Raw genomic sequence first — 18,153 nt, forward strand, 5'->3', positions numbered from 1 at the left:
CCAGTTTTCCATACCCTGAAAGCCCTAGCTTTCTTTATGGAAGCAGAGAGGTTAGTATTTACTGAGAAGTAGAGCCTATATGAAAGTCTGACTGGGAGGAGGAGGGAAAGAGCTGAGCTCAAGGGGGGAGCTCATGCTTTCATCTGGCACCAATTTCAGCAAAATTGAGATTTCACCCCTCAGAGCTGGAAGGTTATATTGTCCATGCCACATCCTGTTGGTACAATCAGCTCAATCTAAATGGATTCAGGGAAAGGTTTATATTAAAGCTGGCAGAGTGTCTATCAACTTTACAATAGAATTTTCATCTATCTATAGATATGTAAGTCAATTACTGTCCACAGCTACAATTGATATAAATGAAAACTTCATGGAGGTGTGTATACAAACCAGATTTCAGAGTGATGACACACATATTCCTAAATCATCACAGCAGAATGGCAAGAACAAATGCTACTATAATTTAGTGGCAATTTTGTATGTTATGGAGACAAAGCAGAAAAGAAAGTGTCCTTCGGTTTAATAACTCTGCAGGTTACACATATGTGAAGGCAATGCAATGAAATGTTTACTCCTGAGCCTTCTCCTACCATTTACTTCCCCTGACTCAAATTTCCCTCTTCATCTGCCACTGCCCTTCCCCTTTCCTGACTTTGTGTGGAACATCTGAGGGGATGGTTATATGTGAGAAAATGTGAGTATGTTGGTGATGCCATCCCCACATGGCATGCTGTGTTCTGTCCTGATCATCTGCTGTAAAAGGTAGTTTTTGAAGTGTTTAAAAAGTGAACAACAAATGTTACTTCCTTTTGGAACTGATGAACCAAGTTGACTTGGTACCTGGAAAACATACAGGTGAAAGAGTACTGGGAAAGCAAATGGAAACTAAGACATTTCAGTTGGAGATGAATCAGAAGAGATGTATGAGAAGTTTATAAAATACTGTCTTGGAGAAAGGGACCAGACACTTAAACTTACCCTTTTTATACAACCAGAAAAAATGGTGTTAAATTGCAAGACTGTCTATTTAAAGCTGATTGGATAATGTGAATGTTAGAAAGGTAACTAGAGGAACAAGAAACTATTTAATCAATAATATTAGGATTAAATATTTTGAAGTGTTTAATACATTCACAATGATATCAGATAGGATACAAGAATAACAAGTAGACTTACATACACTTAAGAATTTAAGTCACCTATAAGTAACCAGGAGTTAGGAGAAAACATCGTCTTATAGGCAAGTTACATCATGAACTTTTTAGAAGACTTTTCCCATCTGTCTTTATGGAGCCAGTACAAGCCTTTTTAAGAGACATGGTGGTTCATTAAATATCTCTCTGCACTGACCAAAAATTGTGTTTCATTTGTTCTTCACTTCTCCTCAAACCTTCATGCAGGGCCATATTGGCCACTTCCTGGACAGCTTCATGGAAACTTTGCACCAGAAAGCTCCACATTTACCTAAAAACTGCCAGCAACCTGCTCTGTATGCTTCTGAACATAAGCCATTTCTGAAAAGATACAGGAAAAGCCAGTGGCCTGTGGCACTGGATGAATCTTTGGGCTGTACTGCAGCCAAAATGTGCAAATTAGTATGTAATCTAACTGGGGTTATTATATAGCCCTCTATTTTTAGAACCTCTCTTTAAAAAAATTATTAACAGTGCTGGGACATTCTAGCTAGGATGGCTCCAGCACCACTTGTGCTCAGTATTGTGCAAAATTATTCTAAGTAGTAACATTTTTTCCAACCAATTTACAAGATGAGACCCGCTAGACCTATTTCACATTTTACCAAAGTTTCCCTTTCTCTGTCCACATTTATGCACTCATTTATCTATTGTGCCTGTCTTCTTTCATTTTTTTCTTTTTTTTCTGAAGCTGCATGTTCTTTGGGGTGAAAAAGTCTTCCACTGTCTTCCCTACAGTTCCTAACAAAAAGGGCCAAATCTACAACAGAGCTAAATTTTATTTTTTGTAGTGAAAATAGGACTGGAAGATACTTCAAAGATTGTCTGCTACTCAGATGTCCCACTGTCATTCCTGGTAGGACCTTCTTATAACAGCAGATGGAGAGAAATGCAAGTCCAGAGAGGCATGCTTCTCCATGGCAGAGGGAGGCAAGAACTTGCATCTGATACCCACAGTTGTGCATTCCTCATTAGACTAATCATAGAATCATAGAATGGTTTGGGCTGGAAGGGACCTTAAAGATTGGTCAAACGTTCTATTGTTCCAACCCCCCTGCCATGGGCAGAGACACCTTCCACTAGACCAGGTTGCTCAAAGCCCCATCCAACCTGGCCTTGAACACTTCCAGGGATGGGGCATCCACAGCTTCTCTGGGCAACCTATTCCAGTGCCTCACCACCCTCATAGTGAAGAATTTCTTCCTTATATGCAATCTAAATCTACCCTCTTTCACTTTAAAGCCATTACCCCTTGTCCTGCCACTATGTGCCCTTGTAAAAAGCCCCTCTCCATCTTTCTTGTAGGCCCCCTTCAGGTACTGGAAGGCTGCTATAAGATCTTCTTGGAGCCTTCTCTTCTCCACGCTGAACAACCCCAACTCTCGCTGTTGGACATGACTGATTGGAAATCACCTATCTCTGTTAGAAATTACCTATTCCTCCATTTTGCCTCTTGTCTGAGTTTAGCAGCAGAGCACTGCAATTGCCTTCTGCTGTATTTAGCTTTGGGCTTCCAACTCAAGATGCAAAAGTCCTCTTTAAGGGCTATTTACCCACAGTGTTCCTGTGACAGACATTGACAGAAATTGCAAGGGAATTTGTAACAGTGATTACTTTTTGTCTAGTCAGGTTTACCATCATTACAAACTAATAGCTTGGAAAGTTGTTCAGCTTGTTTGTCCATAATGAATAGCGTTCAATAGTTTCTATATCTTGAGAGGGTTTGTTGTCAAATGCAAGTTCATCAGTAATATTGGAGCACTGTGGATGTCAAAGAATGGCAAAATGTCATCCATTAGGATGTTTCTCTCTGTGAAAAATATCATTTGTTTCCATTGTTTCAAAGTGAAGGGGCAAGTCTACACAAAGTCTACCAGCAGAAGCTTTTCAATTGGAGTTGCATCCCTAGGCTGGCAGGTGTAGAGGCTGGATTTGCATCTGGTGGGAGTCAGCTGGACTTCACTGAGCTGGGTGCAGTTTTACTAGTGGAGAGCAGATGGGCCACAGGCCCAAAGAACTCGGATACTCTTGAGTATACCTGCTCTCTTTGCTCACAGCTCGTTTTTTCATATCAGCTTCAGCAGCTTTTCAGAAGTGCAGCTTCACTGGCACTATGACTGTAGCTGAAATGCAGTCATATGGCAGAAAAGTTAATAATGAGTGAGGAGATGGAAAGGTACTTCTGTATTTGTTTGATCAATCTAGCTGTGCAGGTGGCACTTATGGGATAGAGCCTGTGTGACAGAGTTGAATAGGGGAGCCACCACTTTTCCAAGGAGGTTAGGTGAGGTGCTTGCTAGAGCATTTCAAGCCAGCTGGGAGTTTTCAGTTAGGGTTTGGGTCTTTTTGCAAGAGGAAAATTGAAGCAAAACATTCTGGTGAGTCAAAGCCAGTCTTTGTTTTTGCCTGCCAGCAGTTTCATGGGATTTGCAGCTTGACTTTAATATGCTTCTTTTAAGCCAGGTATCCCACCATGGGCTTCCCTCTGGTCAGCACTACCCTTGCTTGTGTCCATGGTGAGAGACAGTGGCTACCCAGGGTCATCAGACACTTTGGCTCCTATAAGCCCTTGCATTACCCTAGACAGGGATTCAAATTGCTGCTATATTTGCAGCTGAAGTAAAGATGAAAATGGGCTATGGGGTGACATCCTGTGTATCCTACTAGTGGGATCTAGTAAAAATAAAAAAAAAATGGGGCTTTTTTAAAAACAAATCTTTTGCAAGGGGAAACTTACTTTCAGATGGCAACCGTTTCGCCTGGTGCTTATCCCTGTGCTGATTGACCAGAGCTTCATTTCCCATCACATTGGGCATGGGGAAAGCATCTTTTACCCTGTGTGAGCATCACTGTATACACTGGGAAAACTGGCAATGAATTTCAGCTGCAGTTCAACATCTTTGAACAAAGGCAGAGGCAATCTCAATATGACTATTTCTGAACAGAGGGATGAAAGTAAAGGCTGATGGGAATGAAATATTTTGTGATCTGAAAACAAGAAATCATAATACACAATCTTTTGTGTGTATCTGTGTGGTTGTGCAGTAGTCCCCAGAACCTGTGGAAAGAGAAATTTGAAAACCAGAAAGGTATGCACTAATTATTTAAGAGAATAACTGCATCCAGCAGCCAGCAAGCTCCAAACAGCCGGGCAATTTTCCTTTCTTTACAGCTTTTGCCCTATGTGCACACAAACTGGGGTCAGGGAGGAGGATAGGAAAGGATTGAAGGAGGGGAAACTTGTTTACATACCAGATCTTTATGTCCAGTTTTTTTATTTGCTTCTGTCCATTCCATCTTTGTACCAGGTTAAACTATTCCTTATTACCTTTGCTGTTTTTTTTCCTTGGAGAGGAGCATCTTTATTAGCCATGATTAGATCTGGACATTCTGCAATTCTACAGGGACTGAAGGAGCAAAGGAGCAGGAGGTGGGTGCAGGAAAGAGAGGGGCAAGTCTATCCCAAGCAAAACATGTCTCAGGCCAGATCTCCTTGGTTTTGAAAAAGCATACTACAAACTCACAGATCTCATTATCAAATCAGGGGAGCGAACAGAGCTGCTCCTGTCAGCACAGAAGCCATCAGGTTCAAATAGGCTCTACATGTGTGCAAAGCATGACAATTTTCTCTGATTCTCATCAAGGCCAATCCCAGCTAGTGTCTGCTTTTGTTTCTACTGGAGAAGAGTCGCAGCTCCACAAATAGACCACTTTTGGGATATGGGAGGCAACCAAGGTCCAGTATAACTGGAGATTCAGGAAACCTGCCAGCCTCCTGTGCCCACCTCTGTACAAGCAGACAGGAAAACTTAGAGAAATCTTTTCCTCTTCCTGTGCCTCAGTACTCCCATTTGAAAATAAGGAGAATAATATTGATCTCCCTGATAGTCTTTAAGGAGCTGAGTATCATTACACTTAGTGACTATTAAAGTGGGACCTCACGTAGAGACAAACAGGCACAAAAACGATCAGTAATCTTGCAACACTGTCATCACATACTTAACCTTTGTTTTAAAATTCCAGCTCTCCTGAGTCAGTACAGTGAAGAACATTTGAAATTTTTCAGAGGAAACCCTCCAAAATCAAAGCATAAAGGGAAGCAAAGACAGAGAATATTACTGTTTTTTCAACAGTCACATTTACATATAAATATTTTATGCATGCAAAAATATGCATCCATACTTTTTTTTTTTTTTTTAGATTTGTCTAAAATGCAGATAGTTAGAAAAGCAGTTGCTTATTGCAGTTTCTCATACACACTTTCAAGGGTGAGTTACAGTAACCCCATTTCTCCCAGCTGGTAATTAATATCCTTTTCTCTTTTGCTGCTTTTGTTTAGTGTGTAACTTATGACCAGAGGTTTATAAATCCCTGACTATCTATTACGCTGAAAGAACTTCTTCCTTATTAAATGTCTGTGCTTTAAGATTCATCTCCTCCATCTGTTAGATATCAATATTGGATTCTGTGATGAAATTTATAGCTTACAGCATTTGCTTTTATCTATCTTGAACAATACTATTTTTCATTTTATTGGTTAATCTATTTTTCTAGCCTAATTTTTTTTGTCTATCCAGGTTCCTGTTTCTTATGGTGTTATATTTTAAGATTACTAAAAATGGTTAGCTGTTGTGTTTTGCAAATGCAAATAGCAAATATGAACAGATGTAGTTACAAATTGCTGTATAACAGGGATAAAAAATACAGGCAAAAGGAAGCCCCTTAGGAAGTGCTATGCTTTGGTCTTTCTACCTTAGGAAGTCTGTATTGTTGTCAAATGAAAAAGGCTGGGTACCAGGGTGAGCTGGTGCTTAATGGGTAGATAAACAGTTCTGCCATCATTAATGTATTATTTTTGTCTGAGGTCTTCTTATATTAAGTGTAATACAGACTTTTCATCCAGCAGTAGCTTCTGTTGGATTGTACCTTAGTATCCCAAAGAACAGCTATTCCATCCCACCACCCCACCTAGTTACCTGTACTGGAGATACTGATGAGAGTTTGGTCACTTAGCTTCAGTGGCATGTCCAGTGCTGTCTCTGGAGTTAATTCAAAGGGGAATGCTCTTAATTTTTGTTATCATTATTGAGAACTAGAAGAGAAAGCTCTGCATTTACTTAATGAGAATGTCATGGTTTGAGCAGAGCTGGAGAAGCAGTGAATTTGAAAGGCTGTTTTTTGTAATGAACCACAACATTATCAAATGGCATCAGCCATGATATGGAATTGGGTTTAACAGTTCTGTGTCTTACATGAGGTCAAATAATGGTGTGCATGTGAATTTTGCATGCTTAAAAATATACAACCATTTGTCTCACAAAAAAATTTACTAATGATATACTTTTACATATGCTATTGATCAATCAAAGTGTGTAGTGGTAGGTAAGACTAGGGCAAATGCTGGTCAGTGGGAACTGGAAAAAGAAAAAAAAATTAAGACTGGCACAGGCTTTATGCTTTCAACTAGGAAAGAGACAGAAGAGAGTAGGAACTGACATGGCTTTGTCAGTAGTGTACTAAACTAAGACAGATAATAAGATAGTCTAGAGAACTATCCAAACCTGCATACTGAAAGCTATCAGTTATTTACAATGTTCACACTGTGGGGAATGCCTGCGCTCCACTTCAGGATGGTTTTTTTAAGGCCCTTCAAACATGACAGCACCAACTTAACTTCAAATTGTCCATGCAGTAGTGATGATGAAATCATGAAAGCAAGGGCTTCAGCAGAGACTGCCATTAATGTCATACTGGGCTTGTACAGCTTAGCTCTCTGCAAAGGCTAGTTAGGTTAAAGTTAATCAGCTTTTAATTAAGTGTGGCACTTCAGTCCTGACTGTAGTGTTAAGTCTCTGCTTTTCTGTTAACTATAGTGAAGACCTGCAAGGGAGGCCACGGAGCAGCTTCAACAAGGAAGGGCAGCATGCAAAGCAAACCACAGCTCCTTCATCCACATCCATTCCTGGGCAGCAGGGGTAGGCTTCCCCCCATCATTGGTTCTCTCTTTGTGTAGGACCAACCCTGTATATCACAGGCACCCTACTGCAACATGTTCGTGAATGGATGTGCGTGTTCAAGCCTGGATTTATATCCAGGGAATACGAATTGTGTGAGACCTTCCTGATGAATGTCATATTACTTCTAGGCATGCTGGAAATCCACAGGTGTGACATTGTAAGTGAGGCAGCATCCCTTTGAAACAGAGAAGGACTGTGCTTGGCTTGTACCTCAGGCTCAGCCAACAGTGGAGAGAAGGAACATGCACATGACACAGATGGACCAAATGTCCAAGCCAGTAAACCACTTCCTCACTCTTGCCCCTTAACTTTCCACCAATTCTTAATCTGCTGTTGGGTGGTGAGAATACCTGCAATTTGGCTTATATAGCAGAGCCATGGGAGGATATTTGAAAGTGTGTTCTTTATTATTATTCATAGACATGATGGGAAGGGGAAGCAAAAAAATACCTGAAAATTACAAGATACTCAAATTATTAGCTTATGACTAAACACTCCATCTTTTTGGTCCTCTTCAGGAGGTTTGATCCCAAGTGTGGTCTCATCCATGTGGAAGCATGAATTAGCATATCTAACCAGCAAAGCACCAGCATTTTCTTTGTTGTTTACATGTTGGAGGAACTTCTCAGGAATTAAGTGGGGTGCTTTCAGCTCAGGTGAGCTACAGAGACTACCCAGAATTTAACCAACAAAGGTATTAGCTAGGCCTGATCCTGCTTCTGGTGAAATCAGTGGCTGCTCGTAGAAGAGAACAGTAATCTGTCCCTTATTCACTACTGTGCAAAAAAATACGTAGTAGATAATAATATTGTTTCTTAGTTGAAGTCATTTTTCAGGCCTGCACACGACAGGTGCAGAGAATCTACAATCTCCTTGCTGCTTCAGTCCCTATTTTTGGTTTTCACACAGAGCCCAAGGAAATTACTGAAATCACCCCCACTGATTCAGCTAATACTGAAACTGCTGGAACACTGGTATAGACAATGCTCAGGCAGTGTAGACAGGGTTTAGCAGCTCCACACATCCCTCTTGTGCATTCCAGCTTTCTTTCTGGTTCATTTAACCAAGTGAAAGAAGCTGAACTGATCAGCCCAAGTCTCCCAGGGAAGCTGGAACTTGGAGAAAAAAGGATTGTATAAATCTCCAGCAGCAAAACAACCATTGACTGCTAACGAAGCAGGGGGATGTTGCCAGTAATTCAGAGTGCCTGTTAGGCTATAAGCAGTCTGATCGTGTGTATTTGGCATTCAGGTGAAACTTCAGTGACTTCCACCTTCTCAGTGCTGCCGTGACTTACGTGCATTCAGATACAGTCAGATACTATGGCAGGCAATTTCTGGCAGTGAAGTTAGACTTTTAGCAGCTGGGATTATTCCCAAAAAATTGGTTGTGCAATTAGAGTTAAATTAATGAGATGGTGATGGTTTGTTCAAGCGATAAAAATAGTAGCAACTAATACTTATATAGGCATCCCGTCTCAAAGTCTACCCATATGCTTTACATACAGCACAGATTATCACTCCAAACACTGCTGAAAATGCAGCTATTGCTGGGGGCCTGATATTTTACAATGTTTTTCCAAGAAGTAATCTGCTACAACGGATAGAGCAGTTCCTATTAATTCTCCTTATTCTTCCTGATTACACAGGTGGTCCAGAGCCACAGATTTGGGTTGCTGTCCTGGTTTCAGCTGGGATAGAGTTAATTTTCGTCTTGGTAGCCGGTATGGGGCTGTGTTTTGGGTTTAGGATGAGAACAATGTCGATGATACACTGATGCTTTGGTTCTTGCTAAGTAGTGCTAAGCTATTGCTAAATAGGTGCTAAGTGGCGCTCACACTGGTCAAAGACCTTTCAGCTTCCCCTACTCTGCCGGGTGCACAAGAAGCTGGGAGGGGGCACAGCCGGGGTGGGGTGGGTTCTGACCCAAAGGCTGGCCAAAGGGCTATTCCATACCATGTGACGTCATGCTCAGTATATAAGCTGGGGGAAGAAGAAGGAAGGGGGGGACATTGGGTATGATGGCGTTTGTCTTCCCAAGTAACCGTTATGTGTGATGGAGCCCTGCTTTCCTGGGGATGGCTGAACACCTGCCTGCCGATGGGAAGTAGTGAATGAATTCCTTGTTTTGCTTTGTTTGCATGCACGGTTTTTGCTTTGCTTTGTTCTAATTTATTTTACTTCAATTATTAAACTGTTCTTATCTCAACCCACGAGTTTTCTTACTTTTACCCTTCTGATTCTCTCCCCCATCCCACTGGTGGGGAGTAAGCGAGCAGCTGCGTGGTGCTTAGTTGCTGGCTGAGGTTAAACCACGACAGTTGCTATTTTCACTCTAACTTTTTTTATTATCCACATCTTGTCTTTCTTTAAAATTGGAGTCTGAAATAACAAGTGCCTAACAGCAAAGTTTGACCTGCTGTATTTTGACATTAACTAGAAAAAAACAGCTGCTTTTCATTCCTTAATCATGTGCAAACAAAAATCAGCAGGTCACTGGTAGGAATGGAAAGGTGTTATCTGTCTTGCTGCTTGTCAATCAGCAACATGCCCTGTGGAACAGTCAGGGAAAGTACTTGATTTACTACTGATATATTGTCCAAAGTATTGAATTATCATGTGTCTGTGGAATAGAAACATAAGCACATTTTCTAGGTACTGGGATCCAGCACACCAATGTGTAGGTAAGCTTGCTGTTGTAGGGACTGGATTGCTCACAGCTTTGGTGTGTAATCGATGGAGATTTTCATCTAGTGTCACAAAATCCTTGTAGGGCTTAATATATTTCAGCACAATAAACAGGAATTTTGCAATCAACTTCAGGAGAAAGGTCTTGGTTTTACCGCTATGTCCACAAGAGCAGACCTCTGTGATCATGCAGCGCATCATAGGAATCGGCAGCTAGGACAATGCCTTACATGGGCCTTGAATTTGATCCAGGCTAAGCAAAGAGCAGCATTTTAAAATGCAATAGAATAGTATAGAATAGAATATAGTTTAGTTGGAAGGGTTCTACAACAATCATCTAGTCCAACTGCCTGCCCGCTAATTTTATCCACTTCAGAGGTTATTTGAAGAAACCCTGCCTATGCTCTCAAAGGACTCATACCATTGTTGCACTGAGGGAATAGAGTTTATGCCTTTAACCAGAGTTTTCTGTCCCTTCCCAAACTGTAAGTAGTATCAAAGGCTTTAATTCAGGTTGCCTTGAAAAGTCTGTTTTCTCTTTGAATTTTGAACTCAGTGTCACCCTGTAGCAGAGACTCACCTGTCTCACTGCACTGTGAGATGCTTCTGCTCTACCAACTGGACTTTAGGTGGATTTCTGTGAGCTTCAGGGGCATAAGTGGAGTTAGACTGGGAAGTCAAGGCTGGGCCAATGGGACCCACTGATAGACTTGAAGCCAAAGCAGAAGCAATCATCATCTGAGAACTTATTACAGGCCTGTATGGAATGAGCTTGTGTCCTCACTCCAGGTCCTCTTGGGAACGGTAACCCATCCATTACCCATGTCTTTCTGCATTGCTTATTCCTGTCTGGACATTGTTCAAGGGCTGAATTGGTGAAAAGGTGACCGAAACCCCATGTGTTCCCCATCAGATCTTCTGTCCCTTTGGAAGTAGAACTGAAGCAATCATCACCTCAATTTGGTCCCATAAATAGAAACTCGTATGGGAGAGATGTCACTGCTGGCAGAGATGTCACCATCTCAGTGCTCAGGTCTCCCTGTCCCTCAGCTTTTCCTTGCTTCCATGTGCAAAGCTCCATGGGCCCTGGATTTTACTAGATGCAGCTCTGGGGTAGGGCTCTTGATCCCCACTGCTTTGCTGGCACTGAGAATCCACCCTTGTTTTCTTTCATCAAGGTCAGAAATCTCTGTTCCTGGCCTTAATGTGTCAAGAGACAGCAAGGGCAGGTCCCCCTGTTTGTCTGCATCTGAACATCACCCATGCTGCCTTTCAGACTAACAAATGTGTATGCATTTGCTCCTGCTTAGGGTACAGAAGGGAGCACTTGCGTATGCAGGTGGCTTGTCAAAACTGGGCAGCTGCTTCAGCCTGCTCAGGGTTGACCAGCATTAGCAAGGTCTGGGAGGAGGTAGGATCTGAGCATGCAAAATGGGAAGGCCATAATAAATGAGGCATAAGTGGGAATTTTTGCCCTGCTCCTCAGAAAATACTCCTGCATGTATCCCAGGGATCTTGCCTCTGTGTATGTGTTGGTATAAAGCAGGGTGCTGGCATAGAGCAGCAGTGTGCACAAAACCTCATCTCTCCATGGCTTTTAAATCCTGCTAGTCTGCCGGCATGACTTGATGCCATTTGCATATCAGCAGGCTGGGTATTCAATCCTGGCACTGAGTTCTTAAGCTGAGCTCTTGCAGACAGATTTGTTGCTGTGAAATACCTAGCCTGTTTCCTGCAGAAATACCTTTCTGCCACAGCTAAATACAGTCGTAGTGATAATGGTGAGATATGGTTGAAGGTTCTGCAGGAAAAGCCAGGTGTTTTTTGTCCAGCTGAAAAATATGTCCATGATGGAGATGCCTTCAACGCTCAGAAGAACTAATTCTGCTGCATAGGAAACTGATATGGCTCCACCTGGTGGTTTCAGGCCAGGAATGACATTTTCCATTTTTCTGCAGAAAATTCTGAAACAAGCAATTTTTTTGCAAACACCCTGCCCCACCAAAAAAAGCCCTGAACAGCAACACACACAAAAAAATAAAGAGTAAAATGCATGCAAACCTTCCCTGAAATTAAACAATTAAAAGTTAAATGAAAAGGGAACATTATCTATGTCCTGCCAATCAGGGATTGTGGAAGAAAAATGCAATATATCAGCAGAAATTAAATAGTTTGACTAAGCTACTCGTGCTTTATAGTTCCAGGCTTAAATTTAAATAAAAATGTGGACAGATAAAAATTCTGTTCTTTGGGGTGAGATAGCAGGCTTTCTGGCCACAAAATGGCTTTAAAAATATTTTTTTTTTTAAAAAAAAGACACATGCCTTTTTCCAGAGACAAAGCTAAATGAAATTCTTCCAGAGGCATTACTAACTTCCGGGATATATGGAAGAAATGTCAGGGAAATTTGTCTCTGAATGAATGTCTATTTTGAAAGGCCTAGTTATCTGTAGTCAAACCCCCTATTAAAGATTCAGTGACAGAGTATTCTAGTTTTTGGGTGGATGAGATAAACACATCCATTCTCAACTAGGATCTAAAGCCAACTGCTCTCTAGAAGTTTATTACAATATCTAGGGCTTGTGAAAATGCTGATTATGGTGATTGCTATCCAAATGCCCTTCAATTTACTAACAAAAGAGTGTGATAAGTTTCTAACACTATTGCCATCTGTTCAACACTGAGGTTGGACAGATGATTTTGGGAGTTCTTCTGTTTTTTTTAATAATATAAAATATTATACGCCCATAACTTAGGCATTGCTTTCAAAAACTGTCTAAATTCCAACAATGTATTTTCCATTCTCTTTTTCAGCTTCTGTGGGACAAAGGAGGATGCGCAAAGAAGGAAGGTCTTACATGTAAAAGAAGACCAGTTTCAGGATTGTAGATGCAGCTCCTTGGTCTGTCACAGATTTCCTGTGGGATTTTATTGAGGAACTGGGGACTGTTATATTCATTGCTGGTGACCCGTGTTTGCTTTAGAAGGAAGTTTCTGGGAAGCATTGCCTACAGTTGTATGTCTTTGCACTTGGCTGCAGCAGAGATGCCAACAATAGGGAATGCTACAAGAAGCACGGTAGGGTTGACAGCAGCAACAGCTTACCTCTATTCTCCTTTGCATAATGACAAAGTGACTTCAGGCAGTAATTGCAGGAAAAAAAAGCAGCAGCTTGGTAGGAATGGACACTTCTGTATTGGTAAGCCTGGATATGACCTTGCTGCTACCTGGAGGACAGGCTCTTTCTTTCTGAAGAGTCCCTTCCTTTCATTTTTGCTTTTAGACCTCCTTTTAAATAAGTGCTGCGAAGTCATTCCTGCATAGTTGCGCAGCATGAGGCCTGACTGCATCATCAGTTCCATTTACATTTTATTTGGAGGAATTAAATTGAGTGTAATCCTTGTGAATGCATGGGGGAGAAGAGTACGCAGCTTTATTTATTTGAAAAGTCTGTGATAGGAACTGGCAGTGGTAGTTGGATCATTTTGTTCATGTCTGATATACTGTCTTGGCAAGAAAGAAAGATTTACCAGGTAGCTATAAGGCCTCTCACTCACTCTCTTATCCTCAGTGCCCTGGACATGTGCTTTTGAGGCTAAAATACATGAATTTGGCCACATTACTATATGGCCCTCCCATTGACTGGGATGGCATCTGCCTTGAGGGAATTTGAAGAAAGCATTGCCATATGATGGTACTAGAGATTTTGAAGGACACTTTTTGTTAGGTCCCTGACTGTACATAAATAAATCTTGAGTCTCCTATAAATGATCTGTGGACAAGTCTAACCCTAGCACTTCAAACTCTGAGTGTCAGAGATCCATGATTCCCTCCCCAACATCTATTCTGTGGAACATGTGTGGTGCATCTGCAAGTAGTCCCCCTCTTTAACAGCAGGCTTGCCCCGCTTCCAAATCCCAGCTGCCCCAAAGCTGCATGGTTTGGTGTCCTTCCTTCTCAAAAGGGCTTCCAGATGATTTCTCTCCCTGACAGCACCCAGCACTGCAGCCCCAAATAATTCTGGGGACATCTAAGGCACTACCATGGTATAAATACAGGTTACCAGGCTGCAAGAAAGCATGACATTGTACTGACCATAGAGTAAAGTAGTCTTTAGAGTACGCTCTCCAGCAAGAAAGGACTTGGGTGTTGCCTCAGTGCAGCCTGGTGCGGTGGTGCTCTGCATCGTCCATTCACCTCTACTGCAGCTGCCTCCAGTTTCATGTCATCACCAGGGCAAAACACACCCAGCACCAGCACAGGATTAATGCTAATTTAAGGGAGAAACAGGGAATAAATCATTTGTTCATACATCTTGACTGAAGTAACAGGTCTTAGAGGCAAAATAAAAGACCATCAGACTGGAAGGTGCTAACTGGTGGCCAGATGCTGAGGGAAGGAGAGGACAAAGGTGTGCGATGTCATATGTCCCCAAAATGCTCTCCTACCTCCTTGTCAATGTCTGAGGTGCATCCTGGAGGAGATGGTGTCTTTGCATTTAATGGCTCTTATGGGCTTTCCTTCCCTGGATTTGTCTGATTGCTTCTTGAAGCCACATGCATTTTTAGCTTCTGCAATGCCCTTTGACAAGTTGTGTTTCACAGCTTATATCATAGAATCATAGAATCATAGAATGGTTTGGATTGGAAGGGACCTTAAAGATCATCTTGTTCCAACACCCCTCCCATGGGCAGGGATACCTTCCACTAGACCAGGTTGCTCAAAGCCCCATCCAGCCTGGCCTTGAACACTTCCAAGGAGGAGGCATCCACAAGTTCTCTGGGCAACCCGTTTCAGTGTCTCACCACCCTTACAGTAAAGAATTTCTTCCTAATATGCAATCTAAATCTACCCTTTTTCACTTTAAAACCATTGCCCTTCATCCTGTCACTATATTCCCTGATAAAAAGTCCCTCCCCATCTTTCCGGTAGACCTTCTTTAAGTATTGGAAGGCTGCTATAACGTCTCCCCGCAGGCTTCTTTTTCTAGGCTAAAGATATGTCTGTTTTTTTTTTTTTCTTTTGCTAGCTTCAAGCGATGTCGGTGGAATTGTCATTACTCATATAAAAAGTGGGGCTTTGTATACATTAGGAGAAAAGCACCACGTAATATTTATACACAGTGTGTTTGTTATTAATAATAGTTTTAGAGCACAGGTTTGGGCATCCTCTTGGCTTCTTACTTCATTTCTTGTATATACAGAGTTAATGGAAGAGTAAATGATGGTGACAGGTGGAAGATGGGTTTTGGAAGGATTACTTACCATGGCTTGGAGCTGTAGGACTGTGTGAGTTCTGCAAATTTCCTAGGGCTATGTCAATGAAATAACTTATGATGACTTTCCCTGTAACACATACAGCAGTTCTTGAATGGCACCCACAAATTCTCTGTAGCACTCTGGGTTTTTTTTTAATCACATACTGTATGCCAGACGTTGAGTCATCATTTGCTAAAGCACATAAAATGGTATTCAGTCTTTATGCTTCTCTAGCTGTACAGCTTTACAGATTATTGTTTTACTGGTTCTTAGGTGATTATCTTACCCATACAATATTACACTGCATAAAACTTTTTCTCTTTATAGGAAATTGAATTTGGATTGTGATTCATATTTGCAATTATTATCTAAATGCTTTCAATGACTCAAAATGACACAGCTAGTAAAAAAAAAAAAAAAGCCAAACCAATCTCCATTGATAACATTTGCCCCTTGTCTTGAATTTTTGGTAATTCGTACTAGCATGGTAGTCCCATGGGTAAGATCTCCTGGGAACTTGTTCATATCTCTCTCTTCTCTGTGGTCATACAAATCATGACAATACATTTGGCTGGGAAAGATCTCTACAAAGTACCAACTGACACAGGGATGGTTGTGGCATCCAACGTTGCTGGGATTTAATGCACTAACATTTCACCCCAAGGACTTTGGTGACATCCCTTTAGGGTCTTAGTCTAGTTTCTCAATACACAGATTTCTGCAGGATGGAGATACTCCTCTGTCAAACAGTTTGAATCACAGTCTGAGACGAGGGTTGATCCCTGTCTCAGCAATGAGGAAGACAAACAGACTTGATATATCCAACTCAGGGCTGGGATGCAGCAGCAGTGCAACATGAACCTGGGTTTTCCTAAAGGCTGACACTTAACCTTTCTTTTTCTGGAATATAAGAAAGGTGTACTTACAACTACACACACGGAATTCTTCCAAAATCAGCTGGCTCCAAATAAAGCCCACCAAGGCTACACTCTGAATAGTGCATCTACTGGTTACAGGATCTAGAATTCACAAAAGCCAGGATCTTAGATTTTTTTTTTTTTCCTCCTGGGAGCTTGTTTTTAGCTACCTTAACAGTACCTAATTTTGAGAAAATGCTAAGAGCTTTTATTCTTGAAGCTGGGTCCTGTTATGGTGCTTTGAGCTGTATACCTAAAAGCAGTAGTCATGTAGGAGCTTCTTGAGATCTTTTCTAACAACAGCAAGGAAACAAATGACTCCTCCATATTGCAATAGCAGCCAACAGGCAGTAAATTTTATGCAGGCACAAAGACAGATGCAGTTCCTGCCCCAATAAACTTGCCAGCTGTTAGTAAAGTGTGAGAAGGCCACTTGGTTACTCAGTATAGTAACCCTGTGCCTTTTCTCTGTCTGTGCAATCATACATTTTCAGGTGTCTTCACTCATGTCAGGAATTCAGCCAAAACTGCTCTCTCTCATGCATCATCAGGCCTTGTGTGGAAGCTGCTACCTTTCTACAAAGCGAGACTATGCAGTGCAGTGCAGAGCCATTATAGTAGGCATAGTTGTAGAGATGGCATTGAGGTCCTAACTTGTGCCTGCAGACCCCCAGTCCCTAGCATGAGCGAGGAGGAAAAAAGCAGCTTAACAATCCAGCACAGTCTCTGAGTGTTGGCTCTCTAGGAAGAGATAATCTTCTACTGATATTCCTGTAACATGAAGGCCTTGCACTATATCTTTGCTGATCAGTCCAGCACTCTTCTTTTCCAGCTTTTATATTAGCATAGACATTTCGGAGAGTTTAAACACTGCACTCTCAGAGAACTTTTCTTCCAAGCTGTCCCAACTGGAGCCTTGAAGGATGAGATTTTTCCCTCCAGGAAAGGAATAATGGTGTCATTTCTGCTGGCCTTGTTGATCCCACAAGACTAGAACAGCTATTATCAGTAGCTGCTTCTCCATGGGAGACCATCTCAATTCATCACGGAGAGAAAATTAAAAGCCTGGACACTGATTTGTTTTGGTCTGCTGTTCTTCTTTACCCTTTCCATGGATCAGCATAGCACAGCTGGAATGTGTCTCTAGTAAGCTTCAAATGGTGTATGTAAGCTTGGTTTAGTGTTTAAAAGCATTTGGAGCTCTGTACTTGCAGTGAATGATGTGTAAAGGCAGAATGGTATTTTCCTTTGGCAGGAGAGGATGACATAGGAAGGACTGGGCTAGATCCTGGGGACTTGACCAGCCTGCTTCTGTATTGTCCTGTGAATTGTTGGAACATCTTCCCAAAAAGGAAATCCAGTCCTGAACTGAAGGTTTCAGCCGTTTTAATAATCATCTCTTCTCTTCATAATCTGTTCCCATGCAGTAAAATTGTTCTTTAAAAAAAATGTGTTGTAAATCTCATTGGATCAGAATGACCTTAGGCTTGCACTGGTGATCTTTTTCAGAGGGAAGGTTTGGAAGCAATTTTTCTAGATAGTGTGAATATATTAAAAAAAAATAATTATGTTTTACTGGATATAAAATTTCTAATGATGTGACTCAGACTGGGGTGGAAACCTATCTCAGTTTCAGATGAAACTGTTGAATATTGTGGAGTTATAATTGCACATTCATTTAAAAATTAGTTCTCATTTCTTTCCGTACATGCCCTTTGCTTCTGTCCCGGACAGTGAGGAGATGCAAAACTTTTGCTGATTACAGAACAAGCTCACTAAGTGAGCTTGTGTTCTTCACAAGTGTTCTTCAATACTGTGGCTGCTTCTGTGTAGAAATAGGCTCTGACCACTGACAAATTTCCGTGTTTAAGCTCAGAGGAACACACCATAGTTCTATCAATAATGTGATGCTTTATTTAAATATTTGATTATTTCATGGTGCAGATGACATTGAATATACAAAGTCAATACTTTGAATGAGGCATGGCAATCAGTACTTGAGGTCCAAAGGGGTTTATAAAATAAGTCAATATCACAGGTCTGCCTAAGATGTTGTGATCTGGTTGTATGGAATGCTACTC

This window comes from Nipponia nippon, unplaced genomic scaffold (genome assembly GCF_047370975.1).
Source record: "Nipponia nippon isolate SJK-2023a ecotype South Korea unplaced genomic scaffold, ASM4737097v1 scaffold_6, whole genome shotgun sequence".
Lineage (NCBI taxonomy): Eukaryota > Metazoa > Chordata > Aves > Pelecaniformes > Threskiornithidae > Nipponia > Nipponia nippon.